Source organism: Erpetoichthys calabaricus, chromosome 5, assembly GCF_900747795.2.
Source record: "Erpetoichthys calabaricus chromosome 5, fErpCal1.3, whole genome shotgun sequence".
Lineage (NCBI taxonomy): Eukaryota > Metazoa > Chordata > Cladistia > Polypteriformes > Polypteridae > Erpetoichthys > Erpetoichthys calabaricus.
This window is the reverse complement of record NC_041398.2, coordinates 26,976,730-26,997,575: the sequence shown is the minus strand read 5'-3', so window position 1 is coordinate 26,997,575 and position 20,846 is coordinate 26,976,730. Positions and strand designations below refer to the sequence as shown.

General features: G+C 38.5%; 1 long non-coding RNA gene across 2 annotated transcripts in view; it reads left to right on the top strand.

Annotated features, from left to right (window-relative positions):
* The window catches only part of LOC127527784 (uncharacterized), a 39,293-nt gene extending 19,309 nt beyond the window's left edge, over positions 1–19,984 (top strand). The window contains exons 1-3 of one of the 2 annotated variants that reach the window (XR_007934906.1): positions 19,475–19,621; positions 19,725–19,780; positions 19,895–19,984. This is a non-coding gene — a long non-coding RNA (uncharacterized LOC127527784). Of the gene's footprint in view, positions 1–19,474; positions 19,622–19,724 lie in introns of those variants that run through there. The other variant, XR_007934905.1, reaches the window with a different exon arrangement.
* The last annotated feature ends 862 nt before the right edge of the window (positions 19,985–20,846 follow it).

Here is a 20,846-nt window from a genome sequence, read left to right as displayed (position 1 = left end):
CTTTCAAGATGGCAAGTTTTCTGACGAAAATGTAGCTGCGTTTTCCCAAAGTTTCCAAAATTCAGCAGCTCCAACTTAAAAAATGGGATTCAACAAAAGCCTGACGCGCAGAAATGATTCCACAGACAAAATATCTTCGTTTTTATAAGTTTAGTTAAGTTTGAAAGTAAAACAGTTCACACAAAAAAGAAAATTAAAAATAGCAAAAAGGAAAAATTATAATAAGAAAAAATTTAGTTCTAAGCTTAATCTTGTTACATCTTAAATCGTTACTAGTCACTTATAATTTCTGAACCATTTCAAAGCGTTTCTGAACCATTTCAAAGCGTTTCTGAACCATTTCAAAGCGGTCAGAAAACTGTATGCTTATCCCATTTCTAACTTGAAAATGGGTCTTTCAAGTCCCTGATTACTGGGACATGTTCTAAACACAACTAAACCTAATATCACACTGTTTCTCAATTATAGCAAGAAGATTCTATCTCTTACTAACTTATAGGGAGAAAAAAGACTTTACCATTGTCTATGACTATAGAAGAAATTATATTCTATTCAAATAAAGCAAACATTAATATGAGTTTAACTCAAAACTTTAAGTTTCTAAAATTGGCTCTTACAGTGCCAATACTGCCAATGGACCATGACTCCTTTGGGGGCCAATGTAATTCTTAAGAAGCATACTTTAAAAGCACACAGTCTGAAAATGAAAATATTTAGACAGTCTGGAGAGATAATCAGTAAAGGGGAGTACAAGGCATGACTGGAGGAGTATTTTATTAGCATTTTACTGGTTCCATAGTAGAAAACATCTTTAACTGCGTACAAATTTCAAAATAATAAGGATAAATGCTGTAAAATTTGGTAAAAGGTATCTGATTATTTATTTATTAAGATTGGTGCCGTCTATTTCTTTAAGGGGCAGCATTGTCTAACTTCATAAGAACTTTTCCATACATCTGTTTTTATTGACATTTAATCTTATAATTTGCCTTTTCCTTTCTGAAAATTATTTAGATTCTTATATTATCTTAATACATAATTCGCCTGCCTCCTCACTCACTCACTCACGCACGTCCGACCGAAGCCGAATGCGCAGTCGCCTTCTGTGCACTCACTGACGTCAGTCCGAAGCTGAATGCACAATCGCCTTCTGCGCCACTGCCCAAAAAACCTTACGAGACCGAAATCCAAGCCCAACATTGCAGCAGGCGGCGGATTTAGCCTACGCATTATACAACTGTTTTCAACAGGAACATTCATGACTTAAACATTTCAAAGTTCGTCTCACTTCCAACTTATACAAATGTCTCCAAAGAGAAAATTTGCTTCATCCGACGAATGTCCGTCCGAAGCCGAATACGCAGTCGCCTTCTGCGCATCCAACACCAACATCGCAGCAGGCGGCGGATTTACCCTACGCATTATACAACTGTCTTCAACAAATACATTCATGACTTAAACATTTCAAAGTTCATCTCACTTCCAACTTATACAAATGCCTCTAAAGAGAAAATTTGCTTCATTGTGACAGGCGGCGGATTTAGCCTACGCATTTCGGGATTATTATTCTGAAATCCCAAATCCTTCCGCCCAGGCATAGGATATTAGCCCCGATCACAGCCAACCCTCACACTCAAAATAATACGTAAGAACATATTATTATTAAGTACTTTCAGCGGGCGAGTGATGTGAAGGTGCAAGTTAAAGATGGGCCACATCAAGGGAAATTACTACCAAACAGTGAGAGTGTCTTCACAAAAAATGCAGTCTACAGAGAGGTTTTACAACTTTAGTTGCATACTGACAGGCCTCCAGTATACAAACAAAAAACGTTGTCATAGATAGCATGTCTTTTTTAAGTGTACAGTATTTTTTGCCATGATAAAATCATACATATCCCAAACCTCTTAGTTAATTATCATTACTTACATCACTTTCTTATTTATTTCTTACTAATCATTTGTTCTTCATACACTACTGACACAAACTCGTGCCTGTTTCATCTTACGTTGTCGAAACGGGCTTTTTGTCTAGTCATTTTATAATTTTGTATTGAATTGTTGGGAGATTTCTGACTTATTATTACACTTGAGGTTGATTATTTAAATTATTTCAATTAAGTCTTTTGTGAACAGTTCGAACAGACTCGTAGCTCTTACGAAGCGTTGGGGTGCCAACCAGGTCGCCCCTCTATTCTGCATGCAAACAAAGTAAACAGGTGCTCAATGCTTAAATAAATGGAAATTGCCTCAATGGCTGTAGCTATAAATGCTTTCAAAAGGTTTGGAGAGCTCCATCCTTCTCAGAGGTTTGGGTCCAAATGAGACTCAGACATTCAGGGCATCTCCCTTTTATACCGATCCTGCCAGAAGGAGCATAGTCAGTTGCCCCGAAGAGACGTCTTCTCTGGGCTAAAGAAGAAGACTTCAGAGACAACCTTGTTAGCGGCAGCTCCCCTCTCGCCCCGGTGAGGAATTACATACCTGGGATGAGTCTTGTTTCTCAGATGTGCATGCGTGACACTTTCTATTGTTTCAAGATCATTTGAGGTCCACTGAGAAGCTACACTTTGTGTTGGCTAATTTAGGACACACTTTTTAAATCTGTGAATACAATACCAGAAACATCAGGATCTCCTGCAGGCTAAATGTATTTGCAATTTTTTCCACATTTTATTTCTTTAAAAATTACTTCTATCCATTGTTTATGTTCTTATGTTTGGCACCTCCCATGCTGTGTTTCCCGCCACACTTTATGTCTAAGGATGCTTTCTCGCTGTTGCGTGTCACTCTGCCTGTGTCATTCTATTTAGCACATAGGGGTTGTAGCATAGATTCTACAAAAAAAACAAAAGAAATATTTTCTCAAGAAATAATAAAAAAATTTTTTAATTATTATTATTTATTATCTACTTGCTTTCCTATTATGAAGGACAGTAGAGATTAAGCCTTCTCCAATTGTATTAAAGTCAAGGCAGGATTGAAGCTGGACAGACTCCAGGCCACTGCAGGACACCCTAATTCACATTCATTGACTGAAGAAGCAGCAAGTGTGCCCTAAATACTTAATAAACCAATATTCACAGAACAGTGTACGTTGCTATGTAAAAAACAAGAACATATACAAAAAGTTTTGTTTGAGAAGAGTCTAAATAATAACAAGTCATGTGTCCCATCGAAGTGTCCTTGTAATGACATAGAGGGTAGGTGGTTTTAGACAGCTGTGGCTTTCCCTCCGAAATCGCATATCATTTGACAATATCATTTCTATACTACTTTCTTTTTTTAAAGAACACACCTCAGGCAGTGTACAGCTTGAAACGTCTGCAAAGTTGACCAGTTGCACTCACTGAAGTTCCTGACAAATTTCTAATTTGCAAATGTCCTGCTTCTCAGAGTGAATTGTCATCTTTAACTGCCCCCTTCAAGTAGTCTGCTGATTAAAACACTGAGAGAGAAACAGAAAAGGAGCTGCTCATGTATATTAACAAAAACTAAATACAAAAAGGCTTTTCAAGAAAATGAGATTTGATGTGAAAATCACAAGGCTACACCATTGCCGTGTTTGGACACAAATTACTAGGTGTTGTTTACTGCCACAACATTATTCAACAGGAGCCAAAACGCTAAGACAGAGAAAGCTATAAATCATAAACCAGAATGTGAGAACTTAAATCACTTAACTGCACTTTTTCACAGGTCAAATCCAAAAGTGTGGACAAAGGTCTACTGGTGCTGAGCTGGAATCGATAAGCGAAACTGCGTGTTTTGAGTCATGGTGCTTCTTTGAAGGCAGTTCTTAGCAACCAGATAACAACTCTCAGCAACCCATTATCCATCTAGATGAAAGGATGAATGTTTTTGTGTCTGTCTGTGTGTCTTTCGGAGTGCTATGTCTCTGTCCTTCAAAAGGATGGTGCATCACAAACATTTTTGGTAATAAAATTAATTGCATTTGTCTTTTCAATAGATAGCACCTCACAACATTAACATGTTATTAAAATGGATCCCATCCCAAGTGTCACACAACAAAGACATATGCATTACATGGTGCACTGTAAACATTAACATTGAGGTCTACTTTGATCACTAAGATTTCAATCCGTCTTAGACAGGTAGCACAGCTAGTCTTATTTTGAAATTGGGGGGTTGACACTGAAAAAAAATTAAATTGTAAAAAATGGGAATACAACTACAACACTTGAACATGAAGCTTAAAAATTCAGAATTAATTCAAAATTTTAATATCTCATAAAAATATGTCTGACAAAAATTATATAAAGAACAAAATAGGTTCTAACTTGACAAAACAGGTCTCCCAGTTTTTAACAGCATCTTTTTGACCATATCTGTGTATAAGCTTCTGTTTATCGATAAGATTTGCATGCAACATTTACTCTTTGTTTCCCTTATCTTGTCAGTTTGTTACTCTGCTCTAATTGTCATTTACTCCATTTTCTAATAGAAAATGTTTTCTAGGCAAACAGACATCACAGCAGTTGTGCAGAAAATATAAAAACACAATGACCAATTTGGAGTCTGAGAAACAAGGAAAGAATGCAGCTTGGCAAAGGAAGGGGACCAATAAGTTGAGTGGAGAACATGTAAAACACTCAGAAAAGTGTTCTATCTAAGGAAAGCCCGGCACAAAATACTGTAACACTCTCCTCACTTGCAGTTCTGTAAAAAGTTCACTGTTATCTTCTACTAAAACATGCAGCATTTCATATTTCCACTAGATGGCAGTCAGATCTCAGTCCTCACTAATTTTGCTCTCTTTATATGGACAACATTGTATAGGATTCTATATGCAGACGTGCATTGAAGCCAGAAGGACTCCCTATGAATATGAGACACTTTTGAAAAATTTTCCATTAGGTGATTTTTAGTTGCCTATAGCTAAGGTGAATTCTAAATACTGTCATTCTGGTGCTCAAATTGCACTATTTTGGCTTTAAATTTGCTGTGCCATCATGATTTATAACTGGGTTTTTTCCATTTATATTAGTGCCAGATCAGGTAGAATTATTCAGGGATGTTTGTTGTATAATCCATTTTTAAGGATTTGGTGAAACAGATGCCTAAAGGAAATAATCAATCCTGAGTGGCACACTGAAACTATGTCAATGTCTCAAGCCAACCTAATCTGCTGTGATTCCCTGACACACAAAAAAAATAACTCAATAAATTAAAAAAACAAAACTCCTCTTTATACCAGTCTGAGCCAACTTCACAGGCCTCACCCATGGCAGCCTAGCTTTAACTGGTTTCTTGTCTCCATAGGCCCATCTAGCAAATGTTCAGAAATGCCTTCTTGTTTGAAGGAAAAAAAACAGTGTTTCTTTATAAAGTAATCAGCCACAACATTAAAATGACTGACAGGTGAAGTGAGTAACAATGGTTTTCTCATTACAGTGGCACCTGTCAAGGAGTGGAATAGATTAGGCAGCAAATGAACAATCAGTTCTTGAAGGTGATGTGTTTGAAGCAGGAAAATTGGAGCAACATAAGATCCTGACCAACTTTGAATAGGGCCAAATTGTGAAGGCTAGACGACTGGGTCAGGGCATCTCCAAAACGACAGGTCTTGTGGAGTGTCCACAGTATGCAGTGGTTAGTACCTACCAAAATTGGTCCAAGGAAGGGCAACCAGTGAATCAGAGACAGGGTCATGGACACCCAAGGCTTACTGATGAACGTGGGAAGCGTAGGCTGGCCCATCTGATCCAATCCAATAGAAAAATGTAATGCTGACCATGAGAGAAAGGTGTCAGAAGACACAGTATATCCCAACGGAGACTGCCTATGCTGACCCCGTCCATTGCTGAAAGCACCTACAATGGACCAGTGAGTGGTAGAACTAGATGATGCAGCAATGGAAGAAGGTGGTAGCAGAAAGCATTATGGGAAGATGGCATGATGGCAGTGGACTCTTTAAGCAAGTTAATGCACTCTGCCACACTACAAGGGTTGAGGAACATGACAAAGAGTTCCAGGTGTTGACTTGGCCTCCAAATTCCTCAGATCTCAATTTGACTGAGCCTCTGATGGGATATGCTGGAAAAAAGAAGTCTGATTCATGAAGGCCCCACCTCACAAGTTACAAGACTTAAAAGTATTGGCTGCTAATATCTTGATACCACATACCAAAGGACACCTTAGGAATATCTTGTGGACTCTATGCCTTGACACTTCACAGCTGTTTTGGTGGCACATGGGGGGCTTACACAGTATAAGGCAGGTGGTTTCAATGTTGTGGCTGAATGTTGAGTTTAAACAGTTTAAAAAAGGTAAAAAAAAAAAGCAAACATATCCATTAATGACAGAAAACAGCAGAATAGAGAGTAAGAAAATCCAAAAAGAAGTACAAAATCAAAAATTAGCGTCAATACTGAAAATGCAAAGAACAAAACTACTAATCCATCACCAGCTTTTGCTTAAATACTACCAGGGCTAGTTTCCCAGCATAATTAGAGGGTCTGCCTTCTTAGGCTGTACATATAGCAGGCAAGTTAAAGAATAAAGAAAGTAAATACATATAATCTTAACATAATACAACATCCATCCATTTTCCAACCCGCTGAATCCAAACACAGGGTCACGGGGGTCTGCTGGAGCCAACACAGGGCACAAGGCAGGAACCAATCCCGGGCAGGGTGCCAACCCACCGCAGTACACACACAAACACACCAAGCACACACTAGGGCCAATTTAGAATCGCCAATCCACCTAATCTGCATGTCTTTGGACTATGGGAGGAAACCGGAGCACCCAGAGGAAACCCACGCAGACACGTGGAGAACATGCAAACTCCACGCAGGGAGGACCCTGGAAGCGAGCCCAGGTCCCCAGGTCTCCCAACTGCGAGGCAGCAGCACTACCCACTGCGCCACCGTGCCGCCCATAATACAACATATAACACTGTAAAATAATACATAAATAATAAATATTAAATAAATAATAAACCAAAAAGCAGAATTTATAGCATACTATAAAAAATAATAATTGAAAAGAGCACAAAGAGTAAATAAACCAAGTAAATGCCTGAGCCATGGAAGAAACCCTCACTGAAATGTAACGAAAGCACCACAGAAAACACCTACAGGCATAGGGAGAATGTACAAAATGGAATTTTTCTTCAGGGCCCTAGTGGTGTGAGGCTACAACATTGACCTACACCATCATATGTACACACACACATACATGCCTGCATAACAGTTTGCAAATAAGTTTGCAGATGATACCAGGCTAGGTCAGGGGTAGGCAACGTCGGTCCTGGTGAGCCGCAGTATGTGCAGGTTTTTGTTCCAACCCAGTTCCTTAATGAGAACTCAATTATTGCTGATGAAGCACATATTGCTTAAGTGACATTTTAATGCTTCATTTTAGTGGTCTCGCTTGTTAAGGTTCTCCAACCTTAATTGCTTATTTCAATCTTAAACTGCTGCATTCAGTGTTTTAATTGCTCCTTATTAGCAATAAGATGTAAAAGACAAAGCAGCCAGCAGTTCTCCAGCTAGCTTTTTTCCAATTACATCTGTGTGTGTTCATCATGCACTGTTTGATTTAATAAAACACTTAATAGAAAAATGTGACAGACTGAAAATGATCTGTTTTAGGCTTCAAATCATTTGGATGATATCCTTGGAAAGGAAAAAAATCTACGATATAAGAGCCTTACATTGCACAGACTAACAAGCCATAAAATTAAATAAGGTCTGAGATTGGCAATGATTGGTTTCTAATTAAGCAATTGGGTTGAATGAAAACCTGTAGCCACTGCGGCTCACCAGGACCGACGTTGCCTACCCCTGGGCTAGGTGGATTGACAGATAATCTAGAATCCATTGAATCATTAGAGAGGGAACTGGACAGCATACTGGAATTCACAATGTGTATACACAGGTTTGAAAATGGAAAGGACACCTTACGAGAAGAATTTAGGAGTAGTAGTTGACTTGTCACTATCAACTACCAGACAGTGTTCAGAAGCTATTGATAAGGCTAGCAGAATGTTAGATTATATACCGCTATGTGTAGAGTACAAGTGAAGTTCTGCTCAAGCTTTATAACGAACTGGTGAGGCCTCATCTGGAGTTCTGTGTGCAGTTTTGGTCTCCAGACTACAAAAAAGGACATAGTAGCACTAGAAAAGTTCCAGAGAAGAGCGACTAGGCTTATTCCAGGGCTACAGGGGATTGAATTATAAGGAAAGATTAAAAGACCTGAGCCTTTCAGTTTAAGCAAAAGGATATTAAGGGAAGGCACGATGGAAGTGTTTAAAAATATGAAGGAAATTAGTACAGAGGATCGAGACTGTTACTTTAAAATGAGTTCATCAAAAACATGGGGACACAGTTGGAAACTTATTCAGGGTAAATTTCACACAAACATTAGGATGTTTTTCTTTATATAGAGAATCACAAACACATGGAATAAGCTACCAAGTAGTGTGGTAGACAGTAAGACATTAGGGATTTTCAAAACTTGGCTTGATTTTATTTTGGAAGAATTAAGTGGATAGGACTGGTGAGCTTTGTTGGGGTGAATGGCCTGTTCTCATCTAGATTGTTCAAATGTTCTAACAGGTACTGGTCCATTATAGGACCCACTTATGAACACACCCACGGTGGGATAAATATACAATAACTAATTAACCTTGCCTGCACATCACTATGACTGAGAGAGACAACTGGATTATCTGGTAAAAAACATGCAAAAACACAAGGAAAATATACAACTTCCACAGGCAGGATTTGAATGCAGGACAGTGGATCTGTGATGCAGCAGCACTATCCACTATGCCGTAATAAGTACTAATAAATAATAATTCTGAATGTTTGTGGTAGTTAGTCATGGAAATGGAAAGGTTAAAGATTATGCCCACAATGAAAAGGAAAGAAGGTAAAGACACATTTTGGTGGTAAAGCCTTCATCACATTTGGAACTGAACAGGAAGAAGCAGGTAACAAATATAGGTGGAGAAGTAGGCAACAAAGCCAGGACAGATAAAGACGAAATAGTGAATTTGGGTGTAAAAAGCTGTGATTAGAGATGATAAAGGGAGAGAATAAAAAGTCAGTCATTAACACATGGAAAAATACATGATCACAGGCTGCGAATGAGCTGAGCTTCCTCTCCTTTTCTAGGAAAAGTGTCTTTAAGGTCCAGTGAAAGAACACAAACAGAGATATCAGTGTGGCCATGATCAAGGGCCATGTTCTACAGTAGGCTTGTAAAGTCTTTAATTTTTAACAGCCCACCTGTACTCCATGAACCATTCTGCTAGCTGCCTCCTTGTTTCACATATGCAGATGGCTGGGTTTGTCCTACAAGAAATGCAGTAAATAAGTTTTTAGACTGGCAACAGGGCTGTTGATTAATATTGAATTTTTCAGAGGGACCAGATACAAGGGGTATTGTTAGTGGCATATTTGCTGGTGAGTGTATTATAGCTCAAAGTGCCAGGTGAGGAATGTGTCTGTCCTCTCTTAAGTGAGCTGTGGACAAGAAGTTTGTGGAGGTTGGGTGGTTGACAGAAGAAGATCAAGGAAGGGTTAGGAAAAAATGCTCCTGTGGAAGGATTACTTTGCAAAATAAGGAACTTTTGTTGGATGACCTGTGGGTCAGAGAAAGTGATAGGATGGAATGAGAGGACAAGAGGCAAGCTGGTTTCATCATTGGAGCTCCTCTTACAGTGTATGTTAAGAGATCTGCACCTGCCTTGATTGTGGGCCATGTCTAAAATATGAGGAAGGTATCCTGTTATCAATGAAGGAGCTCCTCATTCTGAGTGTTTCATTACAGAAGAGAACGCCATCACTACAGAGGCGGTAGAGTCTAAAGAACAGTGAAACAGGTTAGAGTTTTTAGCATGCCAGGGATAGAAGGAGCTATAGAGAAGGTGACTGTGTGAGTCCGTTTGCTTGTAACAGACAGAGATTTTAAGTCCATGGAAGGCTGATAGATGGACTGATATCTAAAATAGTTAGAGCAACGGTAGAAATATTGACTTTAAACCGGAGAGTTGAACAGAAACTAGTAAAATCATTAATAAATTCCATTATTAAGCGAGAATTGAAAAAGTGATTAAGGGAGCATATGGACTCAATAGTTAATGAATGATAAAGTTAGTAATAATAATAATAACAAGACTGCACAATAAGCCATCACTCCACCACTGAGGCCTGGTTTGAATCTCAGCTGCTATGTCCCCTGTAACAAGTTCTCCTGGCATATTTTATATATGTGTACTGTATATTGTAGTTGCATTTGGTGTGCGATTTGTTTTATATTGTAAGGTTCATGTGAATTACAGATAGTTGTCACTTCCGTTTGAGAAGCATCAATTAAGAACAAACAACAAATGCGATTAAAAATGTTCTTTTTGAAGTAATGCAGGAAGTGGAAAAGTGAGTCACAAAGAGAACATCAGTGGAGTCGGAAGGAAGTCAGAGATGTTACCTCCCTTTGAGCAGCTACATTCCTCTCTGCTCAAACCCCAATCCCCCAACTTCCTTTAATGTGTTTATTATAATGGCTTCCTGTGTAAACCTCAGAGGTCTGACTCACTGTAAAATAAGAAAGCAAACACCCTCATTACTAATGATATGTAATTCTTTATTTTTTAAATACACTAGCAGACTTTCAGTAGTTTTCATCTTCTTTATCAGAGATGCCACTCAAATTGGAATCCATAATAGAAAGAACCGTGTTTTGTTTGGGATCCCAGACACAGTCTTCCTGCAGGCCACTGCGTGCTATTCCACAGTTGGGCAGAACCCCAGGTTATGTCGTCCCCATACTTGTGCCAATTTTTCTGCATTGGATGGCCCTGCTTTGTCAATCACCTTCACCTTTCCCCCTGTGACATCAAACCTAAGGACAGCTTGCGTTTTCTGGTCTGGCACGTATTGGATACCTGCTAGCTTTCCAGATGTCCCAGCTAACATAGGCCCCTGAGCCTAACATGTCAGTATGGGAGCATTTAAAGCCTTCCTTTTTGATTTTATGTGCTTATTTTGGGGGGGACATAGGTGAGATTTTTCAAATACTGTAGCTAGGCATGATGCAGGTTCCAAATAGGCAGAACACTAAAACAAAGAAAGAGAAGAAACAGGTAGGGGAAACATTAACTCAGAATAAATCACAACCAGTTTAAAAAGAGGAACCGATGGCAGGAAAGAAGCAAAGCTGCATGGCATGACAATCCATCAAAGAGCAGGTTTCAGTCATACTGTGCTAGATAACACAAAAGATAGAATATCAGAAATAATAATGAAAGGCAGGAAAAGAAGAAGAGGAAGAAGAAGAGCTTTGCTAAAAGCCTCCACATTTCTGAGATGGAAAGATGACATTTAGGATGTTTCTGTGGGTTGTAAACAAAGTTCCCTAAATGGATGGCAAAACCAACTAAAGTATATGGTGGGTTCAAACTGACCAGAAAGAAATGGGAGAGTAATATTTTTTAGAAGTGTACAAATATGAGATGTTTACATTTCTGTAACTGTTCGATAATGGAAAATGTAGTCACAAAGGTTCATCCTGAACAAATTACTGATTTCAAACACCAAACTGAGTCAAAATTGACTTCAAGATGTTCTAACTGATAGGGCACACTTGTGTATAGACTCAGGCTCTCACTCAGTTGCTAAATAAACTTACAGGCACACTATTAGGCAAGGACAGAATACAGGTCATTGTGTTCCTTACAATCCACTGATCCTGAACCTTGAACAGACAAGAGCATCTACAGAACATGTTTGAAATTAATAATTTAATAATATACTTAGCCTCAAGGAGGAAACAAAAACTGTGTGGAAGAACAAAGTGTAAGATCTAGATATTGATGCCATCAATCCATCCATTTTCTATGTTTGCTTTGTCCAATTCTTGGTCTGTTGGAGGCGAAGCTTAACTCAGAAGTGCTGAATATGAGGTAAGAAATAGCCCCTGGACTAAGTTACCAGTCTGTCAAAGGGCACAGACTCATTCACATGGTGCCAGTTTCCTATTTAACCTAAAAAGCACATTTTTAGGGATAAGGCAGGAAATTGAGAAAACACTACTCCCACAGATCCAGTGTCCAGTGCTGAAATCCTGCATTCAGTTGTTGTCTGTGTGGAATCTGCATGGTCTCTGTGTCTCTGTGGGTTTTTTCTTTGGTTTTTCTTCCCAAAGCAGATTAGGCTGATTGGCGATTTCAAATTAACCCCAGTGCAAGTGCAAGTTGTCCTTGAGGTGGACTGATGCCCTGTCCAAAGGGGCTTCCTGCCATTGACCTGGTGTTGCCCAGGAAAAGCTATGGCCCCCAGTGGCCCTAAATGGGATAATGTGGTCTTAAGGATGATGATGATGATGATTGATGATTGTATTGGGGATTTGAGTTTTATTGAATGTTATTAAATGCTAAATGCTCTGTGATGTTGAGTATATTATTGCATGTTTTCTGTTTTATTTAAGGTTCTTTTTTTTAATCTTGTTTTAATAAAAAAAATTGTATTCAACATGATTTAATGTAAAATTTTGCTTTATGATATATTGTATGGTGGTTTATATTTTATTTAATCTACTTCTGCATATTATTTTACCAGTATTGGACTGATGAAGTGTCCTGGGCTACTTACTTCCTGGTCATCGGTATTTTAGGGAAAAGGCCTGATCCCTTAAACTCAAAAACTAGATGAAGTGAATTTGAGAATGTTATATTTGCTTATACATTTATACAGTACAGAAGGGTGATACAGTGGTTAGTGATACTATGTCATAAGTCTAGAGACCTGAGATTGACTTAACACCATGTCAGTATTTGTGTGATGGCTGCATGCTGTTCCCACGTGTGATGTTTGTCCCGGTGTTCTGTTCGTTTTCCACATGCTAAAGAGGTGCATGTTATCTTTTTTAACAGGTATGTGAGTGTATGGGGCTGTGCCTTACAATGCCCTACTGCACTGCCCACATTTGGTTTCTGCCCTTTTGTGTAGTGCTGACAGGTTAGACACCAGCCTCACATAACCCTGAGCAGGATTAAATGTATATTAAATGAAATTAAATTAAAATGAAAAGTTTCTAAAGTGTGTATTTGTATATCTAACTGTCAACTTGTGCTCTATGCCTACACTGAGCACTATACAAAAATAAATTAAGCTGAATTTATTTGAATTAATTAGATTTGATCATGTTATGGTATGTGACATTTATATACAGTTTGTGTACAGACACGAGGTACTGTGAATTGCAAACCAGGGGACTGGGGTGGAGTTTTCGGTCATTTGGATTTTTCTCCAGGTACTCTGGTTGGTCTCCCACAACAAAATGTTGTGGCAGTTATGTTAGCTGACAATTTCAAATTAACCCAGTGCAAGTGAAGATGGGTGAGTATGTTAAATGATGACTGGTGCAACCTACAGAGTTGTTTCATGTCTTGGCATGCTCCTCTATGGTAGTCTCCATCTACTATGATTTAAATTGGACAAACTGGGTACAAATGTATAAAAATACAGTCATATGAAAAAGTTTGGGAACCCCTCTCTGCCTGCATAATAATTTACTCTACTTTCAACAAAAAAGATAACAGTGGTATGTCTTTCATTTCCTAGGATCATCTGAGTACTGGGGTGTTTTCCGAACAAAGATTTTTAGTGAAGCAGTATTTAATTATATGAAATTAAATCAAATGTCCTCCCCCACTCCACCAGATTCCTACCCCCCACACCGTCAACTTCCTAAGACGTGTTTATTTATTATTGTGGCTTCCTGTATGAACTTCAGATTTCTGACTCAGCCATGTAGGAATAAAACAAACACAAATTTACTGCTGACAGAAACTTTATTTTTTATATTTTACAAGCACACCTTTAGTAGTCTTCATCTTCATTCCTCACACCATTCTTTGTCATCCTCCTCCTCATAATCATCATCTTCATCATCTTCCTCATCAAAATAACTCCACTTAACTCATCGGACTCTAAAATATCCAGAACCTCGATTTTTTTGGGGTCCCAGATGCAGTCTTCCTGCAGACCACTTTTTACCATTCCACATTTAGGTGGCACCCAGGCTGTGTCATACCCATGCTTGTGCCAATTCTTCTGCATTGGGTGCCCCTGCTTGTTAATCACCTTGACCTTTCCCACATTGACAAGGAGCTCGAGGACAACTCGGTTCTCCGGTTTGGCACGTGTTGGATATCTGCTAGCCTTCCGTATGTCTCGGCTAACATAGACCCCTGGGCCTAACATGCCAGTTTTGGAGCGCTTGAAGCCTTGCTTTTTGATTTTTTGAGCTTTTCTCTTGGTGGTTCCATGATACATGATGTAGTCGTTATAATTTATTGGCTTTGTGTTACGTTTCAGCTTGGTAGGGACATTGGTAAGATTTTTCAAAGACTTAGGCATAGTGCAGGTTCCAAATGGGCAGAACACTAAAACAAAGAGAGAAGTAGACAGGTAAGGGAAACATTAAAACAGAGTAAATCATAGCCCATTTTAAAAACAGGAACCTATCCCAGTAACACCAGGAAAGAAACAAATCTTCAAGACATGCCAGTCCATCAAAGAGCAAGTTCAGTCATACTATGGTAGATAACAATAGCAGGAATGATGAAAAGGCACTTAAATAGATAGAAGTGAAAGTGAAGTGAAAAGCACTATATGATAGATAGATAGATAGATAAGATAGATAGATAGATAGATAGATAGATAGATAGATAGATAGATAGATAGATAGATAGATAGATAGATAGATAGATAGAGCACTATATAATAGATAGATAGATAGATAGATAGATAGATAGATAGATAGATAGATAGATAGATAGATAGATAGATAGATAGATAGATAGATAGATAGATAGATAGAGCACTATATAGATAGATAGATAGATAGATAGATAGATAGATAGATAGATAGATAGATAGATAGATAGATAGATAGATAGATATGAAAGGCACTATATAAAGATAGATAGATAGATAGATAGATAGATATGAAAGGCACTATATAATAGATAGATAGATAGATAGATAGATAGAAAGATAGATAGATAGATAGATAGATAGATAGATAGATAGATAGATAGATAGATAGATAGATAGATAGATAGATATGAAAGGCACTATATAATAGATAGATAGATAGATAGATAGATAGATAGATAGATAGATAGATAGATAGATAGATAGATAGATAGATAGATAGATAGTGAAATCAAAGTGAAATCAAATTGTCAATAAGTAAAAAATATACTTAGACACATAAAAAAACTTAAAATTTCCATACTGACTATGACTGGACCAGAAATCAAATGCAGATTCCAGATGATATGAAGCTACAGTACTAAACATCCATCCATCCATCCATCCATCCATCCATCCATCCATCCATCCATTTTCCAACCCGCTGAATCTGAACACAGTGTCACGGGGGTCTGCTGGAGCCAATCCCAGCCAACACAGGGCAAAAGGCAGGAACCAATCCCGGGTAGGGTGCCAACCCACCGCAGCAGTACTAAACAGTGTTGCCCTAATTATTGTTTGTCTTATTTGTGGATTTATAGTCTAAATAAACCACATTTACTATATTCACTTTCTTATTTATCTTATAGTTGTTTTATTATTACTGTATCAATTATCATTAATTTCTCTAGATTTCAAAGTAAAAGCAGGGCTATCCTATTTTATGTACTCGTTTCCTGCCTCCAAAAGGCAGCCCTGCCTCAGTGCCCATGGCCACTTGTCTACGTGGGTGTTATGAAAATTAATTTGAAAAAGCCTGCTCTCCAAAATACTGAGAAGCATGTAAGGAACTTTCAAAGATTTTTTCTAATTACCCAGAGTCTACAACTTTTTAATAGTCTAAATTGACATATTTAAATTGATATTTTTTTAAATCATAAAGCATAAGGCAAGATAAAAGAAATTCTTCAAAGAAGCAACTTCTGCTCTTCTTCAGATTCATATTCCCCCTATTTGATTCTTATATAACAACCCTCATACGATGTACAGTATATTTTGATGTCTAGCTTAAAGCACCACAGACTCCACTGCTCTTAGCCTCTCATCACATAAGGGAGAGACCCAGCCAACAAACATAAGCAGTACTAAGTGTGCATGACAGCTTAGATGAAGTGTTATTAGATGATGAAAGTCACTATATAAGACTGGATGAATGATTTAGCACATAACCCTCTGTTATCAGCTCTAGGTTACTTATTGAATCTGGTTGACACTCCTTTCCTTTCTTTATTCTTCTACGTTTTTTAACTTTTCATCTTACTATTTATGTACACTTTCACTTTCCTAATGTTCATGTTGAATGTTCTTCTGGCCGGGTATATTTAAAAAACAGTCTCTGAATTTCAGATAAGAATCGTGGCAAGGAAAAAAGAAAACAGCTGCTTACCTTAAGAAGCGCCAAATGCCAGTGTGCAAAAGTGGCGCGAAAGTAGAGTTAATGTAGGGTGTGATTTCTGCTTTGATGGGGAGGAGCATGCCATTGAATGGAAACACCCCACTCTCTGCCGGAGCGCTGATTCGTGGAGGCTTTCTATAACTTTCAGGATATACAGTATGCAAGCAATAGCTCTGAGCAAAAGTAAGATTTTACTTTTGCAAAGTTTTCCTGTCTATGTTTACCGAAAGAAATGAGTGAGTTTAAGGTTTTTGGTCACTTTAGAATTTCTGCAGCTGTACAAAGATGCTCCAAGATCATATTCATTTGATGAAGGAACAATAAAGAAACACATAAACTAACTCTCTGAATGCAGTCTTTAACTTAAAAAAAAACTTGGCACCAAAGAGTCAGCAAGTCCAAGATTAATAGAGGATCTGCTCTGGTATCTGGAAGGATGCTGGTTCAGTCCCAACACTGCCAGGAGGGATCCTACTCTGTTGGGCCCATGAAGTGAAAATTGCTCCACAGGTGGTGTACAATGGCTGGCCCTGTGCTCTGACACCTAAAGGTCATGTGAAAAGACCATTTCCCATCAGGGATTAATAAAGTATATCAAATCAAAACAAAAAAAAAAATAAAACTGTACAGCTGTAGAAGTCAAGGAATACAAGTAGATAATGCAAAATAAATGTTCTGATCATAGCACCCCCAGACCTTTTTTATATTTGTTACTTTGCCTATTTTTATGTAAAACCTGGATTAGGGTCCACCTATTTTATTCATTTGGTAAAACAGTCGATGCTTTGGTCCCTACAACTCATGAACTGCTAGCTTGCCATAACCTGCTGTAACTACTGCGTAATTATATAGTATGTGAAACTTTAGAAATAAAAAGAACACCCTCTGATTACATAAATTGAATTTTAGCCTTTGACACTCAAAGTTCACTGTGTTTCGAACTTCTTGCGTTGTTCATGTCATTTTAAGTGCTCTAAGTGTTGTTTCCATGCTTAGAGTTTAAGATTTTGCAATTCTTCATTTAGCTTGGTTTGTGTGTTCTTATTGAGGTATATTTTAAGGCATTTTCCTTCCAGTGTTTAAGGGTTTATTTTTATTCTAAATTAAATGAACTACTCAAGTTTCTCCCAGTTTAAAGGTTTTTATAAATAAATGTTATTGTTGTTGTTATTAGGTTGGACATTTGTTTAAATCCAACGAGAACAAAAATAAAATTGTGATATCACAGGAATTAGTGTATGGTTTATATAAGGCTTGATATTTACCAAAATGTATCATAGAAGTGTCATTATCCAGTGAGGTGATTAAAGAAAATTTTCTCCCCTAAATTGTAATCAGAATTTTATGTTTTTTAAATTACCAAGATTGTTCATTGCCCAACAAAATTAAGGGAATGCTTAAATCACACATTGGATCTTAATGAACGAAATATTTGAGAGAAAAATCTTTCCTGAGTAATACTGGAGAACAAAGTGATGTAACAACAGTCATCCATCCATCCATCCATTATCCAACCCACTATATCCTAACTACAGAGTCACGGGGGTCTGCTGGAGCCAATCCCAGCCAGCACAGGGCACAAGGCAGGAAACAAACCCCAGGCAGGGTGCCAGCCCATCGCAGGGCACGCACCCACACATACACCAAGCACACACCAAGCACACACCAGGGACAATTTAGGATCGCCAATGTACCTAACCTGCATGTCTTTGGACTGTGGGAGGAAACCGGAGTACACGGAGGAAACCCACAGAGACACGGGGAGAATGTAACAACAGTCAGTAGAAACCAAAATCACAACCACATTGAGGACTGAAAATCAAAGTCAAAAATTGAAATTACAGGCTGATCCAACTTCTTTGACTTTCATCACAGCAACTAATAATGTGACTCAGTCACGTGTGTGGCCTGCATGTGCCTTTTTGTACTCCTGACAATGACTTCGCCTGCTCCTGATGAGACAGTGGATGGTGTCCTGGGGAATCTCCTTCCAGACCTGGATCAGGGCAGCAGTGAGCTATGGTGCTACTTTGCAGTGTTGGATGCACTGATACGTAACGTCCTAGAGGTTCTTAATTGGATTCAGGTCTGGGGAACATACGGGACAGTCAATGGCATCAAAGCCTTTATAATCCACTAACTGCCTATACACTTTGGCCACATGAGGCCGAGCATTGTCCTGCACCAGGAGAATCCCAGGGCCCATGGCAACAATGTAAGGTCTGACAGTAGCTCTGAGAGTTTTATTCCGGTATTTAACAGCAGTCCATAGCCTAGCAAGTCTGTGCGATTCTCTAAGGATATGCCTCCCATGACCATCACTGACCAACCGCAAAGCTAGTCATGTGGATAATGTTGCAGGCTAAATTCACCACGGCATCTCCAGCCTCTTTCACATCTGTCACATGTGCTCAGTGTTAACCTGCTCTCATCTTGTGCACCGATGGCAGAGCTACTAATTGTGGTATTCTATGGTGAATGCCAATCGAGCTGCATGGTGATGGGCTGTGAGCACAGGTCTGACTACAGGATGTCGGGCATTCTTGCCACCCTCATGGAGTCTGTTTCTGACGGTTTGGATAAACATGCACACCAGTAGCCAGCTGGAGGTCATTATGTAGGGCTCTGGTAGTAGTCCACCTGAATCGGCTACAGGTACAGCCTCATGTTACTAGTAGTGACAAGGACACTAGCAAAATGCAAAACTGTAGATGAAAATCAGTCAGGAAGGATAAAGAGAAAGCAATTGTCTGTGGCCACCATTTGCAAAGCCCTTCTTATTTTGGGCAGTTATATTGCTGTGGCCTGTCCTGTTAACCTGTTGTCACTTCATTTGCACCAAAGCAGGTGAAGTTGATTCACAATCACTTATGCTTCCTAATTGGACAGACTGATTTTTCTGAAGCTTGAATGACTTGGTTCCTTCAATTATTTCGAGCAGTATATATCTAAAGAGTAGGTAAATTAATTGTTAAAAACATGATGAATAATGATTTTTTAGGATATTTTTGGGTATTTCCTGTGTTAGTAAGCTAAAATCTTTTCTGGGTTTTAAGTGATGAATTCTTATATTGTTTCATATTTCCGTGTATTTATTGTGATGTGTGTTATGTTCTATCCCTTCATTTGTGCTTATGTTCCTTGTTTTTTGTAGGTTGGGCCCCAGGAGGCGGGTCCACCCTGATATCCCAACTCTTGAACCCTCCATCTGGGTATAAAATTCCTCTGGGAATCATTCATATATTGTGGATAAATGTAAATCTTGTGTTCTGTTGAAATGTACTTGTTTCTTTAACTTTCTTTCTCCTTTCTAAGGAGTCTGATTTCTGGACTGTGTATTAGGACTAGTTTGCTGTGAATTTGTCTTTTAGGTGAATCCTGTTTGCCTTTTTTATTATGCTTTGTTTAGAGTTTTGGTCTTATTTGATGTTTTTGTTAATTAATCCTTTATTTATAAAGGTTCATTGTTTCCCTTTTTTATACAGGCAGAGAGTTGTTCACTACTCAAAGCACTCATTTATTAAAGACCATTAATAAAACCTTGAATCCATTGATGTAAAATAATGAAATTCCCTAAATTGTCTAATGTGGCTCTCTTTTTCTTCTACACCATTAAAAGTGGGAGGCCACTTCAGCCACCGCCAATGTGTAACTAGTGCAGAATGCAGCTGCTAGAATCCTTACCAGGAAAAGAAAATCCGAACACATTTCTCCAGTTTTGATGTCACTACACTGGTTACCTGTGTCATTCAGAATTGACTTTAAAATTCTGCTTATGGTTTATAAAGCCTTAAATAATCTCGCTCCATCTTATATATCGGAATGTCTGACACCTTATATTCCAAATCGTAACCTCAGATCCTCAACTGAGTGTCTCCTTAGAATTCCAAGAGCAAAACTTAAAAGAAGTGGTGAGGCGGCCTTCTGCTGTTATGCACCTAAAATCTGGAATAGCCTGCCAGTAGGAATTCGCCAGGCTAATACAGTGGAGCACTTTAAAAAACTACTGAAAACACATAATTTTAACATGGCCATCTCATAACTTCACTGTAATTTAATCCTGATACTCTGTATATCTAATTCATTATAATAACTATTCATTCAAAATCTGTACTAACCCCTACTCTCTCTTCTGTTTCCTTTTCCGGTGTCCTGTTGGTGGTGGCGTTCGCCACCACCATCTACCCAAAGCACCATGATGTTCCAACAATGATGGATGGATTAAAAGCCAGAAGTCTGTACGACCATCAGCATCAAGTGACTCCGTGAAAAACCCGAACTACAAAGAGGACTATTTCATTTATGTTAGGTAGAATGCCCAGAGGGGACTGGGCGGTCTTGTGGCCTGGAACCCCTACAGATTTTATTTTTTTCTCCGGCCTTCTGGAGTTTTTTTTTGTTTTTTTCTGTCCACCCTGGCCATCGGACCTTACTCCT